The following is a 17,447-nucleotide window of genomic DNA, read 5'->3' on the forward strand; positions in this document are numbered from 1 at the left end:
TGGGATTCGAACACCGGATCTTCTGATCGTGAGCCACAGAGATTACCCCTCGGCTATTTTACCGTGTTGGAATGTGGCTGATGAACGTGATACTAATTCTACGTTTCTGGTGAAACGAATTTGTTGACATCTAACGCAACCAACCAGCACTTACATGATGCGCGTAAAATTGAGTCCAATTTGTGATTCAGTCTTGAAAACGTTTACATTCTTTGGTGATTCCGTTTCGTGCAAATTTCAGAATTTCTAAATGTGTAGTTATGATTTTTTGAAGTTCAAAAATAGTCGAAAAATACAAAATTGATTTGATGCACCTCTTAATTTCAATGGATTTGGCTGAAATTTTGACCAGTTACTTCTTTTAGGATGCCAATCAAAATATGGCGGTGGACTTGAGAATCCGAGAACATTTTTGGAAAGGTAGACGGGCCTACTGGGCACTGTATCTGACGATCGTCCGATGGATTTACCCGATATAGAACGATTCTCCGATTTCAACCATTTAATCAAGTCAACAGCATGAGAATGAGAAGGATATTTTCTACTACCGAAAAATGAGAAGCCAAAACGTTTCAATATCGTTGTTCATGACATGAACTAAGCAAGGAACGCATTGTGCAGGATGATATGTGTTTGTATGGTACAGGAAGGTATGTCCTTGAGTAGTTCGGGTAAAAGTGGTCTAAACTTTACATAGAATTTCGCAAATTTAATACCACATGCTCAGACAAAATCTGATCTTACAAATTTTAGTGTTGGCAATCGCATGTAACTTGTACCTAACTCCGAGCTGCAAAACAGTAAACTATGCAAAAGCGCACTTCAACGCTAACCATTCGAATCGCCCATATTTCACTCACTTTAGCGCAATAAATCCGCTTAGTTCTGCACGTCTTCAAGGCAGCAATAAATCCGCTCTCCCCGTGTGAGCTTTCTACATATTTGGTGGAAAACGAAAACTGCACCCAACAGCAGCAGTGAATTCCTATACAGAAAGAAAACAGAAGCAGAAAAAAACGGAGAAATTTACTGATATTTATTGGTGCATTCCGAAGATGTACATTTTACTACCATCGAAGACCGCCGTGCACCACGTGGAGAGCTCGTTGATGGGCCATGGCTGCTTATTCTCGGAGTGGGTTGCAATTCTTTTCCCATCTAATGTGATGTAATTCAACAAGCTTTTCCTCTTCTGGAGGCATTGGAGGCGAACCACCACCGCTCGTAGGTACAATCAATCGTATTTATTCGATATCCTGACGGAAAAACGACACGCTTTTGGTTATATAGAGGTACGTGAGTGTGGGAGGAAGGGTGGTATAACGACGCAAAATCGAGTTTTATTCGGTGAACAAATGCAAATCACGACCTGTTAGTGGGGCATTTATTTCGTGTCACAGGAGCATTTCCGGCTGCTACTAGTGGTTTTCTTTTTAATAGGTACCGTAATATGATGTTTAGTTAGTCAGCAGCCAAAGGTAATGCTAATCACAGTGGAAAACAGTTCATTTAGTCACGGGATTCTTCAGACGGAATGTATGTGTTTCCATCACGCCGTTTTAGGTATAGTAACGATATCACAGTTGAATGTGTTTAAAAACGATAAAGTTTCCCTCTCTTTACGGTACCTAAGCAATCGATCAATCCATCGAAATTATTTTAGTCGATTTTGTATTATTTGCACCAATTTAGCTTCGACGCACTTTTGGTATCCATTACCTATCGAATCAAACAACACCAACAATCAGAGCACAACGATTGTACGAAACACAAACAGTGTCTGATACTTGTCTATTAAAAGGGGAAATTGATCCCTAATCAAACAGAATACATAATTACAAACCTCATTCGGATGGCGTGAATTTTCAAGCCTCCGTCTGATTGCAGTCATACATACCTGCGATTCGGGTGTCACCACCCTTTGCTTGCGGTGCCAAACTTGTTCACGCCATCCATACAATCAACAGACCATCGAAATTTATACCGTGGGTAGATGCCCTTTACAGTGAAATACCGTGTCGTTCACCATTCGAAATACTGGGCGACTACCTGATGCAAACTAGGACCCACTTCAGGTCGGGATCAAATGATGACGCGTGTTGTTGCGATAGTTGCGACACAAGTTGCGACACATTTCATTTCATTTCATTTATTTAGTTCAACATCCAATTCATCATAACACTGAATCAACAATTTCCCGCCTAATACTCGATTTGCAACTGCAGCTATCCAACGTCGGCCACGCCCAACGCACGCCAGATCACGCTCCACCTGGTCCGCCCATCGTGCTCCCGGCGCTCCACGTCTTCTTGTACCAAGCGGGTGGTTAGCAAACACTAATTTTGCAGGGTTGTTGTCCGGCATTCTTGCAACATGCCCTGTCCACCGAAACCGCCCAGATTTAGCCACTTTCAGGATGATGGGTTCACCGAAAAGTGCAGCGAGCTAGTGGTACATCCTTCTCCGCCACACGCCGTTCTCCTGCACGCCGCCGAAGATCGTCCTTGGCACGCGTCGCTCGAAAACTCCGAGTGCTTGCAGGTCCTTCTCGAGCATCGTCCATGTCTCGTATCCGTAGAGAACCACCGGTCTTATTAGCGTCTTGTACATGGTACATTTGGTGCGGGGGTGAATCTTTTTTTTATCGCAGTTTCTTCTGGAGCCCGTAGTAGGCACGACTTCCACTGATGATGCGCCTTCGTGTTTCACGGCTCACGTTATTGTCAGTCGTTAGCAAGGAACCGACCCAAGTAACACACTTGTCTTGTCATAGAAGAGTCACGGCGGCGCAGGTTTTTGTTGCGCAGACGTCACTGTGACTTACTTCTAGCAAGTAAGTATTAATTTGTTAGAATGTATGTCACAGTGACTACTGCGCAACAAAAATCTGCGCTGCCGTGATTCTTCTGTGACAAGTATGTTACTTGGGGAGGTAGACGAATTCTTCTACCACCTCGAAAGTATCCCCGTCTATCATAATATCGCTGCCAAGGTTTGTCCTGTCTCGCTCAGTCCCACCTACCAGCAGCATGTACTTTGTTTTTGAGGCATTCACCACCAGTCCGACCTTTGCTGCTTCACGTTTCAGGCGGGTGTACAGTTCTGCCACCGTTCCAAATGTTCTGGCAATAATATCCATATCATCCGCAAAACAGACAAATTGGCTGGATTTTGTGATGATCGTACCCCGGCTCGTCACATAACACCTTCCAGGGCGATGTTGAATAGAAGGCAGGAGAGTCCATTACCTTGTCGTAGTCCGCGTCGAGATTCGAATGAACTGGATAGTTCACCCGAAATCCTTACGCTGTTCTGCACGCCGTCCATTGCTTTTATCGGTCTGGTAAGCTTTCCGGGACAGTTGGGACACATTTCAAACATAACATTTCAATCCGACGTAACTTGCAAAAGTAAACCAATCCGGGTTTTCAGCTGCATATATGATTCATAAAGAAAATTAACTCTTAACAGTCTCGTGGAAACAACTTCGCCACATCTACTGTTTGATTGACAATCTGCTTCGCACGTATTCTGCAATCAAAACTGGTGGTTGTCATTGCCCGTGTTGCCAGAACATCCCTCGTCCCGTGGATCGAGGGGAGGGTCCGCGCGAAGGTCCACCTAGTTCCATCATCGCGAATTTTCCAACTGAACGCTTCAACTTACTGGTTGTCGTCCGCACAATCGCTTGCCGAACTCTCCCGTCCTTACCAGAAATTACACACATAGAAAATATCATGTAATTTTAAGTGTCCTGAAAACGTTTACGTTTATTTGTGATGCCGTTGCGTGCAAATTTCAGAATTTCTAAGTGTGTACATTTAAATGGATTTCTGTCTGTCTGTCTGTCTGTCTGTCTGTCTGTCTGTCTGACCGCTATGGATTCGGAAACTACTGAACCGATCGGTGTGAAATTTTGTATGTGGGTGCTGTTGGGGCCGGGGAAGGTTCTTAACTTGGTGTGAGACCTTTCCGGTCTTTGGAACGGGGGCTTCCATACGGATGAAGTTGCGGGGGACTTATCTAGGGAGCTGTATGACAAAAAACACAGTAGGCAGGCAGTACGACGTTTGCCGGGACAGCTAGTCCAGTATAAACTGCTGCCGGACGAAGTCGTTTAATCTCGGTCAGAGTAATCATTGCATTGGTGTACGTTTACAAAGTCATTTTTCGAGTGTCCATTTCCGTCAGGTCAATAGATAGACCAGCCGTATCTACAAAAATAGTAATGAAAACGGTCAGCACTTTTAAATTTCTTAGAACAAACTTCTCAAGATTAGATTTCCATCATTCTGCTCCCACAGTAGCATCAATACGTGATAAATTTCACTCGCTCGGTACGTGGAAAGCTCGAGGGTATATTCCTAAGCAGTAGCACAGAAGCATCGCTTGATTTCTAAAACACACTCAAACCTTATAGCAGCGCGAGGAGGAAAAACTTGCAAAGGCAACTGAACCGAAATACGAAAGACACGCAGTAATTTCATCACGAAATAACTTTCGATTTCGATTCCCGCCTCGAATCCGGTGGTTTCTGCCACTGAGGAACGAACGAAAGTTACCTTTCACCGTCGTCGTCGTGTTGGTTCAGCCAGCGAACCGCATTCACATGTCGTTCGTCATTGGGTTCCCGTGAAAGGTGCAAGTCCCTGGAGTGACATAGATTGTTCCAGTCGAGGAAATTGAATTACCCCTAGTGAATTCCTCACGGATTCTCTCTTCGTTTGGGACTGCTAAGCTGCGCATTGCACGTGGAGCGGAGATGAAAAGAGCACTCACGCATATGAAAAGAAAAGGGGACGAATCGGAACAATCAATCGAAGCTGTCCAAGCCAATTTGGAACGCTTGATTCGAAGTGATTGGAAGAATTCGATCAGAGTTTCCGCAAACAGAAATTTTATTAAATGATTGGTTACGTTTGCTGCATTCAGTGGCGCTGTAGTTGTCATCGAGGAGTGAAATTTTGATTAATTCGAACAACGCTTAATCTACTAGAAAGCCATCTAATCATCGTATCACATCACAATGTCTTACTTACTATCATATAGTTGTTACTGTTTGTAATCAAAACTGCATGCAACAATTATACACTAAAACCTTTTAGTAGGTTATTTTTATGCACTTTTGATTTATGCACCTTCTTTATGTCCTGGTGGGTTTATGGCCCGAGCCCTAAATAAACCTTTTTTTAAGGACAGACTTGTTAGAATCCCAAAAAGGGCCACCACAATGGCCGACTTTGGCACCTACCCACGATTTCGAGGGCACAAATCTCTTCGTAAATAAAACCAGCGCACCAGATCTTCTTATTTTAAGCTTATTACAAGTGAGCAAGAACAGAATAATAAAATGCACTGTTGTTTGAAGCTTGCTTCTTGAGATTTGTGCGTCTGAAGTTCTGATGCACTGTTCAAACGGGATTTCTAGACGTTTGTCCTTAAATTATTGACATTAACATCATTTTTCATATGAAAGCAAACATGATTGCAAAGATTAGTTTACTGTTCAAATAATTGAGATGAGTTTCTGCTTCAAGTGGTTCCAGATTGTCTCTGGAGCGTTTTAGGGGGTACCAGGAGATCTCAGGGACGTCTAAATGGAATCTCAGAGGGTTTCCGGGGGTACCGGGAGGTCTCAGGAGCGCTTGAAGGGATCTCAGGGATGCTTTAGGAAGGTTCAGTGGCGTTTCTGGGGTTCGTAGGGGGTTTCAGCGGTGTTCCACGGGGTCTTAGGAGCGCTTTATTATTATTATTATTGTTGTTTATTTCATCCGACTGATTTGTCTTAATGAATAAATTCTTACAACTAGTTAAACACAAAACGTGAAAGTCAACTCTTAAAATTATTTGTCGTTACATTAAAGTCATACAAGTGCACCACATGGCTAAAACATTCCATCATTGCTAGAATTGGTTCTTGGGAAGTATAATCCCACCGTCTAAAAGGCAGCCTGAAGAATTCGGGTCGGCGAGTAGCATAGCCAGGAACATTAATGTTAACTAGCACCAGCAAGTTTGGCACATCAATTTCAGCAGCAAGTAGTTTAGCTATGAAGATAGCCTTGGCTCTTTTTCTTCTTTGCGTCAACGTATCCAGCCCAATTAGTTGACATCGACTCTCATACGGTGGCAGATTCTGCGGATCATTCCACGGCAAGTTACGCAGTGCAAATTTCACGAATCTCTTCTGAACAGACTCAATTCGAGAGGCCACAGTGCTGTGATAGGGATCCCATACTATCGACGCGGTTTCTAGAAGAGGCCGAACGAGACTTACGTACAGAGATTTGAGCGTGTACGGATCTCTGAACTCCTTGCTCAGTTTGCTGACAAACCCAAGTTGACGGCGAGCCTTATCGATGATCTCTTCGTGGTGATTTCTGAACGAGAGAGCTGAGTCGAGAGTTACACCTAAGTCCCGGATCGTTTCAGTTCTTTGTACCAGTTCGCCTCCAATCGTGTACTCGAAAAATAACGGATTCATTTTATGGTGGTAGCTTATGACGAAGCATTTGGGGATGCTGAGTTCCATCTTATTTGCTTGGCACCAAGTTGCAAACATCTCAAGCAAAGTTTGGAGTCTGCGACAATCTTCAACACCGTTTATAACAATGTACAGCTTAAAATCGTCAGCGTAACCCAGACAAAAGCATTCCCCAATATGTAACAAGGCATCATTTATGAACAACGAGAACAATAGTGGGCCTAAATTGCTGCCTTGCGGTACACCGGAAGGGTTTTCGAACCAGCGTGAAACAGACGATCCGATTTTCACGGCTAATTTCTTCCACAGAGGTACGATCGGAGCCATGCAACAAAGCCGGACGAGCATCCCAGTTTATTCAGCTTATCTAGCAGTATGGAGTGATTAACCTTGTCGAATGCTGCCTTAAGATCGGTGTATATGGCGTCTATTTGCCGACCCTGCCCGATGTTGCGCAGACAAAAAGACGCAAATTCGCACAAATTCGTCGAGATACTTCTTCCAGGGAAAAATCCATGCTGGCTTGTGGAAATGTAATGCTTTGTCTGGGAAAACAAATGCTCCGAGACAATGATTTCAAAAACTTTGGAGCATGCACAAAGCGATGTGATTCCGCGATAACTTCGCACGTCATTTTTGCTGCTTTTCTTATGTATCGGGAACATGTACGATGCTTTCCAGCGCGTAGGGAAGGTAGAGTTGCTCAAAGAAAGGTTGAACAAGTATTGGAGAGGTTGACATAACTGCTGACAGCACCTTTTCAGGACACACGCAGCAATTCCGTCTGGTCCGGGTTGGAAGGAGGATTTTAGTTTTCTCTCAGCTTTCTGAATTGCTTCAGGCGACACCTCGAATGTATTAACGTCCACATAAGTTCGCACTTATCCGATGACGTATTGGCCCTTTAAGGGATGTTAGGGACGTTCCAGGGGGGGGGGGGGAGTAATCAGGGACGCTTGAAGGGGATCAGAGGGCTCCAGGAGGTCTAACATGCATTTCAGAGGCGTTTCAGGGAATTCTAATTGGTCTCAGGGGGTTCCAGGCGCTTGAAGGGGCCTCAGATTCGTTCCAGGGGTCTCAACTTTGTTTCAAGGGTCTCAGGGGTGTTTCAGGTGGTCTCAGTGGCGATTCAAAGGTTTTCCGGGAGCTTCAGGAGCGTTCCAGGGGTTCTCAGGAACGCTTCAGGGTGTCTTACGGAAGGTCCAGGGAGCCTAAAGGGTGCTTGAAGGAGCCTCAAGGGCGTTTCAGGGGTTTACAGGGGTTTCAGGGGCGTTCCAGGAGACCTCAAGAGCACGGGATATTATTACAAAAAAATACAGTATCGCTAAAATACCCGGCAAATTAAAGCTTAGGGTCTAATGTTAATCTTTCATTTGGTGCTAGGAGTAAATGGCTCCATCGGGGACTATTTTCCTACACGCTAAGACCGCTCAGCACTTAAGTGCATAATTTCCAGACTACACAAAAAATGTGTAACACTTCTACACATTCACAAAATCAATTCCTGCGTCCGCATAATCGTGAAATTCGCAAATTGCACGGCAATCTAGCTAGGTTTACTAGTCACCTTGGTAAACAAAAAAAAATATCGAAATTTCGCATCTAGAAGAGTGTACGAGCTGTTTTTAGAAGGTGTAACTGTTACACATTTTTGTGTGGTCTGGAAACTATGCACTTATGAGTAGGCCTTACTCATTTTAGGTGCTGAGCGGTTTTAGCGTGTATACAGGGTGTTAGGTTCATAGAGTACAAACTTTTTAAAGGGTGATAGAGGACCATAAATGGCGAAAAAAAAAAGTTCTACGCATATGGTCAAATCTCAACCGTTACGTAGTTATTGAACCTTCTATGTTTTTGATTATTATTGCCTTAACTGGCTATAACTTTAAAATGGTCAAACTTATCGCAGTTTTTTTTACCCTTATTCGATTTTTTTTTTAATTTTCCATCAACATCAAAACGAATTGTAGAATGAAACAGGGACCAAAACTTTGCCTAAGAAAGAATTTCAAGTTATTACGCATTTTTCAAATGTAATTTACAAAAACAAATTAAGACACAATACTTTCGAGCTATTTGCTCTAGAAAACTTAGTTATTTAACTAAATCAATCGAATCAAATATGCCACTCGATAGAAAATTCAATAATCTTTCGAAGAAGGGTAAAAAAAAAACTGCGATAAGTTTGACCATTTTCAAGTTAAAGCCCAATAAGAGTCAAAAACATGGGAAGTTCAATAACTACGTAACGGTTGAGATTTGACCATATGGGTAGCCAGGAATGGGGTCATTCATTTGCAAAGAGTTACATTAACTTGATACTATCTCAGTTCAGAAGCATTCTATCAAAAAACTATGTATGGATGAATTGAACCTTGTAGTTTTATCTGGAAGTTCGCCGAATAGCATTAGGGTCGCACACGCATACCAAATTCGTGAACGAGCTGTGAAGGTAACTCTCCACGTGGTGAATGTAAATTACATTCACGCCGTGGAGAGTTGCGTTTGCTGCCTTCTGTTGATTTTATTTTTGGCGCTACACTAGTACATTGTTTTACAAAGTTTCAGATAAAACAAAAATGAAAAAGTGGTCCATACATTAGTTTTTGCTACGATGTTTCTGAAGCGAGTAATTCGCAAGTGAATGTGAATGATTACAAATGAATGATCCCATCCTTGTGCGTAGAACTTTTTTTTTCACCATTTATGGTCCTCTATCATCCTTCTACAAGTAAGTGGCTTCGTGGCCGTGCGGCTAGTGTTACCAAGCATTTAGTCGCATCGTGCTGAGGGGCGTGGGTTCGATTCCCACCGCAGCTGTCAGGAAAAGTTTTCGGCTGTGCCACTGGGCGTTGCATGCTAGTCCGTTGTCTAGTGTCGTGCTTCCTTCAAAGAGCGAATAGCTCACTGGAAGCACTGAACGTGTCCGTGTCTTTAAAAAAAAAAAGTTTTCACTCAGGAACCTAACACCCTGTATACATTTTTGATGAAAAGTACCCATGAAATGGATATTTTCGAAACTTTGTTCTAGAAACCACGAAAAATTTTCTAGACAACCCGGTAGAACATTTCCCTCGTACCACCAAATAAAAAAAGGAACCTTTAGCTTTGTTTCTGGCCAAAGTCTACGCTTCACACAAATTTTGAAAATTTTGTATAATTTCGGTGCAAAAGTGCTGCATCGGTGTAGCACCACCGCAAAAACGAAAACGACATTAGGGTGCCTGTACCAGTTATCGCACTACCTAAGAAAAACTATTTCTACAAAAATAAGAAGAAGACCGACGAATGTAAACAATAAGTCAAATGATTGATTTGTTTCAATACTTCACAGGAAAAATATAGAAACGGAGAAAAAACTACTTTTAGTATTTATTACGGCGTTTGCCAATGATAGGAACCCTGTACCAGTTATGGACACATTTGTTAATTTGGGTTCCACTTCGCACTATTTACATGCATTCCTTATGGGAGTTGCCATAACTGGTACACTATGGCGAAATAGGGTGCAAGGAAGCCGAAAAGTTAAGGAAAATGATTTATTTCTACCATAATTTGAGCAAATTGTGAAGTTTGAATGATTGCAATCATCTTTTGTGATCGTGATCTGTTGTTCACGATTTTTTTCTTGTTGATTTGTATCTTTAAAGGTTGAAAATCAACTATGGCGAATTTGAGGTGCTATAGTCATAACTGGTACACTGAGCCTAGTTTGCTTTTACTGAACTGTATATTACTAACCAAAATTAGAAACAACAAATAAGCGAGGTTATTTCAACTACCTATTTTATTTTGAAAACAACAAATGTTGAATTTGAAATAACAAATCCATCAATTTAAAAATCAACAAACAAGTTTGTTATTTCAAACCAGCTTGATTTTTCTCCGTGATGTAGCGTATAGAAAGGTACATAAATTAAAAGTGCATTGAAATAAACTGCATAAAAAGAGGATTTGATGTGTCTACAATTTTTCAATAATAATAATACCTGATATCAAATCTAATAATCATGTCTGTGATAATACTATACACCTTTATTATGTTACTTATGAGGTAAATATCGTGAAACAAATAGTCCCGTCAAGGTGAATCTACTGCGTCCAGAATATCCTATTATTGCTTATGCTGAAGAATGCCTGACGCATAAATTGTCCTCCGTTGGGACGCACCTGCTTCGAAGATTAACGTGTGACCTGGAAATGCTTCCTCGGTTTCCTCCAGGAAACGCGTGACCTAGAAGCAAATTTGCTACTTTGAGACTACCGTTATCACCAGTCAAACGGAAACACTGCATTGCCACAGCTACAGCACATTTTCACCGGGAAGGTATGTTCTCCGATATGTGTGACGTCGAAATTATCATACACAGGAGTAAGACAAATTACTTACTATTCAGTACCGCTGACATGAAATGAATCGAAAGTTTTGTTTTAGAATTTGGCGAAAGAGAAAATATTAAACTGACTGGAATCTTCCCTGGGCCGTTAAATCGAATATCTACCGCCGTGTTGCTCTTGGAAAACGAAAATGAAAAATGAACCACCAAAAAATTCGCAACTGTCTGATATTCATTCCTTTCCCCTATCCTAACCCCATCCAACGCATCAGCATCAGCATCAACCCCGTAAACGCTTGGTCTTCGTCAGGGAAAGTTGATTTATGAACTGACAATAAATTACGTGTTGCTCTAACGTTACATCATAATTTTATTTTCCGAACTCTCTGCCGCGCCAAGTCTGGAATTTTTCGTTCATGGGGAAGTTTTGTTAAGGCATCCCCCTCTCAGAACGAAGGAAAAGCATGAGACGAAAAGGAAAACTTGTCTTCGATGAGATAAAATTAGACCAACAGCAGAGAACGGATGGCGGAGAACCTGCAGATCCAGCATTTCTTCTGTCCGTCCGGACGTGATCCTTATTCACAAGTAACCAACATCAATTTAGCTGACTGACTGAGCTGCTTGTGACCTGCGAGAGAGAAAACCAATAGGAGGTAGTGGATCGAACAATAGTCAGCAAAAGAATGTGTGCCCTCCCTCCGGCACTTCCTGATGGCTCATCATAAGCCAGTCAGTGTCAGTGAGTGGTGTTCGATAGTCGACTATAGTCTGATTCTGCTTGGTGGATTTATTCTTTACCGGGTGGATATTTCACTCTTTTTAGCTGATTCAGAAAAAATATTCGATTGTTGACAAGTTTGACGTGCTACTATTGCTGGATGATATAGAACTAATGTACAGGGAAGTACCGTAAACTTTCGAAATATAATCTACTTTCACTTTCAAGGGTTTATTTTGATGATGTACCATAACGATTATCCAATTTTAGGATCAAATAGGAGATTTTAAAACAGCGCCTGATTCCAAAACTGTCGAGCGGCAAGCAGTACGTATAGAATGTCGAATGCTTCCAATATTTGGGCTGTTGGTTGCGCCAAGATCGACATAGGTACACGGATCATGAAGGCGAGGGCTGCCTTTTTTTCAGGGCAGCAGGGATTACAATCCCGGGACATGATGAATTACCCGCCTTGCCATTCAGCCGCGTAGTCCCCGGCTAAGACACGGATATCGTCTTCAGCCAGAGGCTGTACAGATTGAATCAAACTTAACACTGACAACAAACACAGGGAGCATGCACCAGTGAATAGGAAGAAGAAACTATTCTCACGAAAAGTTTTATCGCCCGGAGCAGGAATCGAACTGCGATTAGATGCTTGGTGACTGTAATCACACGGGCGCCATCCACAAATTACGTAACGCTCCAGGGGGGGAGTCCAGTCGAGCGTTACGGTCCAAGCGTTACAAAAAGGGGGGGGGGAGGGTTGGCGGTGGTAAAAAATCCAGATTTTAGCGTTACGTAATAAATGGATGCTGCCTACGAAGCTCCACAAGAATAGGACTACTAATCCCAATTCAAGGTGTCAAGCGACCCGTGCCAAGGAATGAGTGACCGAAGGGGTGAAAAAGGTGCTCAATCGTTAACGGAGCCTGTGGGATACCTGAGCGAGCACTCCCACAGTATTTCGTAGGATCACGTGAGACTCATGAAAACTGCAGCAGCGGCAGAATCAGCGAAAGTAAAGATTACGAAGTCTACCCAGACGAAGGCCTTCGCTTTCGCTGGAAGTCCAAAAGTTGTGGCGGATGCGACTGCTCATGATAAGCACTCGTTGAAGCGGGTGAGGCAGCCGTAAGGTAAGGAACTGTCTGGTGGTGCCCGCAAGGCTGGGGGAATACTAACTGCAAAGGTCGGCAGTAATGCCGGCAAGTCGGACCTCAGCCAGGTGTCCTGGAAAGCTCGGAAGGGTGTGCCTGAAAAGGCTGGCGCGTTCCGGATGAAAGGCGTACAAGAGTAGGTGCCAAGCGCGAGAAGTACTCGGACGTCTTGAAGGCGATGCGATGTGACGCCAAGCTCGAGGGTCTGGGAGCCGACGAGCGCAGTATTAGACGTATTACGGGTAAAATGATCCTGGAGCTGAAGCGCGATAAGAAGTGCAAAGGCGCCGCCTACTAAAAAATGGCGGAAGAGGTCCTTGGCGAATGAGTAAATATGAGGGCTCTCACAAAGAGGCGACTCTGAAGGTCGAAGATCTAGATGAGGTCACCGAAGTGAAAGAGCTCGTCACGGCACTGCGGCAGCAGTGCGGATTACAGGTGGCCACTGCAGCCGTTAGACTACGGAAAGGGCCGGCAGGGACACAGATAGCTTTGGTTCAGGTACCTGTGGCGGACGTCAAAAAGTCTGTTAAATTAGGGAGGACAACGGTAGGCTGGTGCGTATGTCATCTGACGTTTCATGAGCCACAGGAGGTTTGCTTTAGGCGTCTGGAACCAGGACACAAGGCATGGAACTGCAAAAGCCCTGACAGGCGCAAACTGTGCAGGAGATGCGGCGTCGAAGGCCATAACGATCAAGGCTGCACGAGTCCACCCATTTGTCTGATCTGTACCAAGAAATCCGTGAACAACAGGCACCCAACGGGTGGTTCAAGGTGTTCCGCCTTCAAGAAAGCCGCAGTGAAAAAAAAATCATAGTACAGTTAACGCAGCTGAACCTGAACCACTGTGACGCGGCTCAACAACTGCTTTGTCAGGCGGTTTCTTAGTGGGAGACGGATATCGCCATCATACTGGACCAATACCGAATACCCAACGACAACTGGGTCGCGGATGGGCCCAGAAAAATGGCGGCGATATGGATGACGGGTCCAGGAGTTGGTGTCTACTACCTATGAGGGCTTCGTGGTCGCCAAAGTAAACGGGGTCTTCTTCTGTAGATGTTATGCACCTCCGCGGTGGCCGATCGAGCAGTTCACGCAGATGCTGGGCCGCATAACGACCGTGCTAACAGAGCGAAGGCCGGTGGTAATAGCGGGTGAATTTAATGCCTGGGCCGTGGAATGGGGAATCCGTTTCACGAACCAGCGGGGCCAGATTCTGCTAGAAACACTGGCCATCTTAGATGACTACTTGGCTAATGTCGGTACCAAGAGTACCTATAGTCGAAACGAAGCGCAGTCAATTATTGATGTGACCTTTTGTAGTCCTGGCTTAACAAGTAGTTCTAACTAGAGAGTAGACGATAGTTCCACTCACAGCGACCACCTGACGGTTCGCTACAGTATCGACTACAACAACAGCAGGCAGCGGGTAGAAGAAGAGGCGGCTAGGCCAAGGCCAAGCACTCGCTGGTGGAAGACATCATACTTCGACGAAGAGGTATTTAGGGAGGCGCTCCGTCGTGAGCGAAACTTACTTGGTTTAGACGGCGAAGAGCTGGTAGCGGTGCTCTCACGTGCGTGTGATGCGGCCATGCCTAGGTGAGTCCACCCTAGAAATGGGAGGCCACCGGCTTACTGGTGGACCGACGCGATTGCGGACCTGCGCCGCGCCTGCCTACGGGCTAGGCTGCGGATGCAGTGTGCACGATACTGAACACAAGACTGAGAGATAAGACCAAGCAAAAAGGCCTACTTTGAGGGTCTCTGTCAGAGTGCCAATGTGAATCCGTGGGGTGACGCCTACAGGAACGTTATGACCAAGACGAGAGGGCGAGAGGTGTAATGGCTCCTACAGAGCAATATCCAGAGATGTTGGAGGGGATCATCGAGGGTTTTTATCCACATCATGATCCTAGTCCTTGGCCTCCTTTTGTAGGATAGCCGGGGACTGGGGCTGGCGATGAGTAGAGGGTCACCGATGTGGAACTTGCGGGGATAGCAAAGTCCCTTAGCGTAGGTAAGGTCCCAGGTCCGGACGGAGTTCAAAACCTGGTCTTAAAAATAGCCATTGCAGAGGCTCCCGAGATGTTATGGTCTGCTATGCAGAAAAGCCTGGACGAGGGAATTCCCCAGAAGTTTGGAAGAGACAGAGCCTGGTTCTATTGCCAAAGGCGGGGAAACCATCCGGAGACCCGTCGGCATATAGACCAATATGCTTGTTCGACACGGCAGGGAAGGAGCTCGAAAAGATCATCCTCAATAAAATGTTGAGGCACACCAAGGGTGTAAATAGGCTCTCGAGCTGCCAGTATGGCTTCCGAAAGGGAAGGTCGACCGTAGACGCTTTCTTGTCGGTTACAAAAATAGCCGAGATAGCGTTCCAGCATAAGGGAAGGGGGATTCGCTACTGTGCAGTAAACAATCTGGATGTAAGAAACGCGCACTGGGAATAGGTAGGTTCTCAAAAGTTACTTTCAGAATCGAGTACTAGGTTATAACACAGAGGTGGGTCGGAAGTGCTTTCCCATGACCTCAGGAGCTCCGGAAGGTTCTATCCTGGGTCCAGTGTTATGAAATGTCATGTATGACAAGATGTTGTGGTTAGAGTTCCCGGTGGGGGTGGAGATCGTCGGCTTTGCTGACAACATTACGCTGGAAGTCTTCGGTGAATCGATCGAAGGAATAGAATTGACTACCACCCACTTGATCAAGGTTGTGGAGGTGTGGATGAGATCCAGGAAACTGGAGTTGGCTGACCACAAAATTGAGGTGGTGGTTGTGAACAACCAAAATTCTGAGTAGCGAGCGGTGATCAGTGTAGGCGATTGCACTATCACGTCGAAGCGTTCCGTCAAACACTTGGGTGATTATAACACGCCAGTGCATGATCGGTGTACGCCAATGCACGCAAGCTTCTGGCTAGTATCGCTATGTGCGCTACGTCCATACTAAGGTATGGCTGCCCGGTTTGGGGCTCGGCACTATGTACTGAAAGCTACCGTAGTAAACTGGAAAATACTTATAGGCTGATGTGTCTTAGAGTTGCGAACGCGTACCGTTCCGTGTGCGGCACAAGAGGCATACGCAGGCCTGCCAGGATGGCTTCCAATGTGGTACAAGAGGTGGTCCAGGGGTATGGACTATGGAGTAGGTTTCGTAGGCCATACCGGTGACCTGCGGTCGAAATCGACCCTTACGTCGATTAAGCGACCGTGAAGAGAACATCCTGGTAGCGTTGCTGTCGTGGCGTTGGTCGACTGGGTTGGATCCGAGCCCGCGGTAGGAAAGGGGTTCCCGGTAAGGGCCGGAGCAGGTGGAGGCCCTACTGTAGGCAACCTTCTGGTGCAGCTAATAGAGCCTGAAGGGTAGTGGTACCCTTGCCTTCAGCAGGTCAGATCTGGCTGCACGTATGCGTCAGTTCTTGATTCTTACACAACAGCTGGGAGCGGGCGTGGGGTTGACACTGCCCGCCTTCCGAGGACAAAGGGAGTGGTGAGGACCAGTCGGGAAAGTAGGACTCTCCACAACGAGTCATCGATATCCGTTGCTGCAGGCTACGCAGCTAACCTTGATGGTACGATGTGCACTAGTCCCTCTGTAAAACAATGCCTTCTTGTTGGTTCCGGAGAGACGCAGAGTTTGACGACCATGGGAATGTGTTTAGTGGATCAAGGAGAGAGTAGTCCTGGATATTACTTTTGTTGTAGAAGGATGTCTTAACCCCACACTACCCGGACCTTTTCGTTCTAGTGTCTGTGGAGTAGATTTCCCCCTTATGGTTTAGAAGGACAAAAGGGCTGCCTTTGTGAGTTTAGGGAATGTATGAGAAAACAATCAGATTAGTCAACGCACCTAAATACGAATTTTCAACTCAAACGTGAAATCTGTGCTGAAGCACGCCAGTAAAACATCGTGTGTATCAGTGGAGAACATTCAACGGCTGCAGGTATTCATCAATAGAGGCCTGCGGTATATCATTCGTGCATGGTGACCTCACAATTGGGTCTCCAATGTGGATGTTATCAAAACCCGATAGCGACAGACATTTAGAAGCGAAGGTGGAGGCGAGACGGTCACACTTTACGCAGGGGCGGGAACGATATCTACAAGCAAGCGTTAGTTTGGAACCCAGCAGAACATCGCAGCAGAGGCAGGCCCAAAGACTCATGGTGGCGCACTCTCGACTAGGAACTGAAGAATGTTGTTCAAGGCGATGGCGGATGGATAGATATCTTTCAATTCGGCCTTGTGCACCACCATGGGTTATCCGGACTGAAAGCAAGTACTGATAATAATGATAAATAGTAATGGTAAATTAATCAGAAAAATAATTTCAAAAAAAATCAACGTTTGACGCATCGAAATCATAAGATCGATTTTCGAGTAAAAATAATTCGATCGAATAATCGAAATCTCATCAACAAACAACATATAGGCTCGTGGAGAGATGTTTGCCCATTTAACAATTTAACTCGTACTGGTACAAAATATCGAACATGCCGTAACAGAAGCAATTGCGTACAAACTGATGCTTTTCAAAGCCAGATTAGTTGGGCTCAGTCTCAGTGGTGGTCGATACTGGCGCACAATCATATCTACTTCATCTCCCGGAGAGATGTGGAGATTTGAAAACAATTTAACTTTCATGCGGTTTCATCTAGTCTCTAGAGCTAGAGGAGAAGATCATTTCTTGTGTGCAGTAGGTACGACGACGGAACGGACGGTTTATGAAGCTTGACT

The 17,447-nt window shown here is 44.8% G+C and overlaps 1 long non-coding RNA gene across 1 annotated transcript; it reads left to right on the forward strand.

The window, feature by feature from the left end:
* The first annotated feature begins 4,102 nt into the window (after positions 1 to 4,102).
* LOC134286659 (uncharacterized) lies at positions 4,103 to 5,118 on the forward strand. The gene is made up of 2 exons (XR_009996914.1): positions 4,103 to 4,237; positions 4,305 to 5,118. It is a non-coding gene; the product is annotated as an uncharacterized LOC134286659 (long non-coding RNA).
* The last annotated feature ends 12,329 nt before the right edge of the window (positions 5,119 to 17,447 follow it).

The sequence above is a fragment of the Aedes albopictus genome, chromosome 1, assembly GCF_035046485.1.
Source record: "Aedes albopictus strain Foshan chromosome 1, AalbF5, whole genome shotgun sequence".
NCBI lineage: Eukaryota > Metazoa > Arthropoda > Insecta > Diptera > Culicidae > Aedes > Aedes albopictus.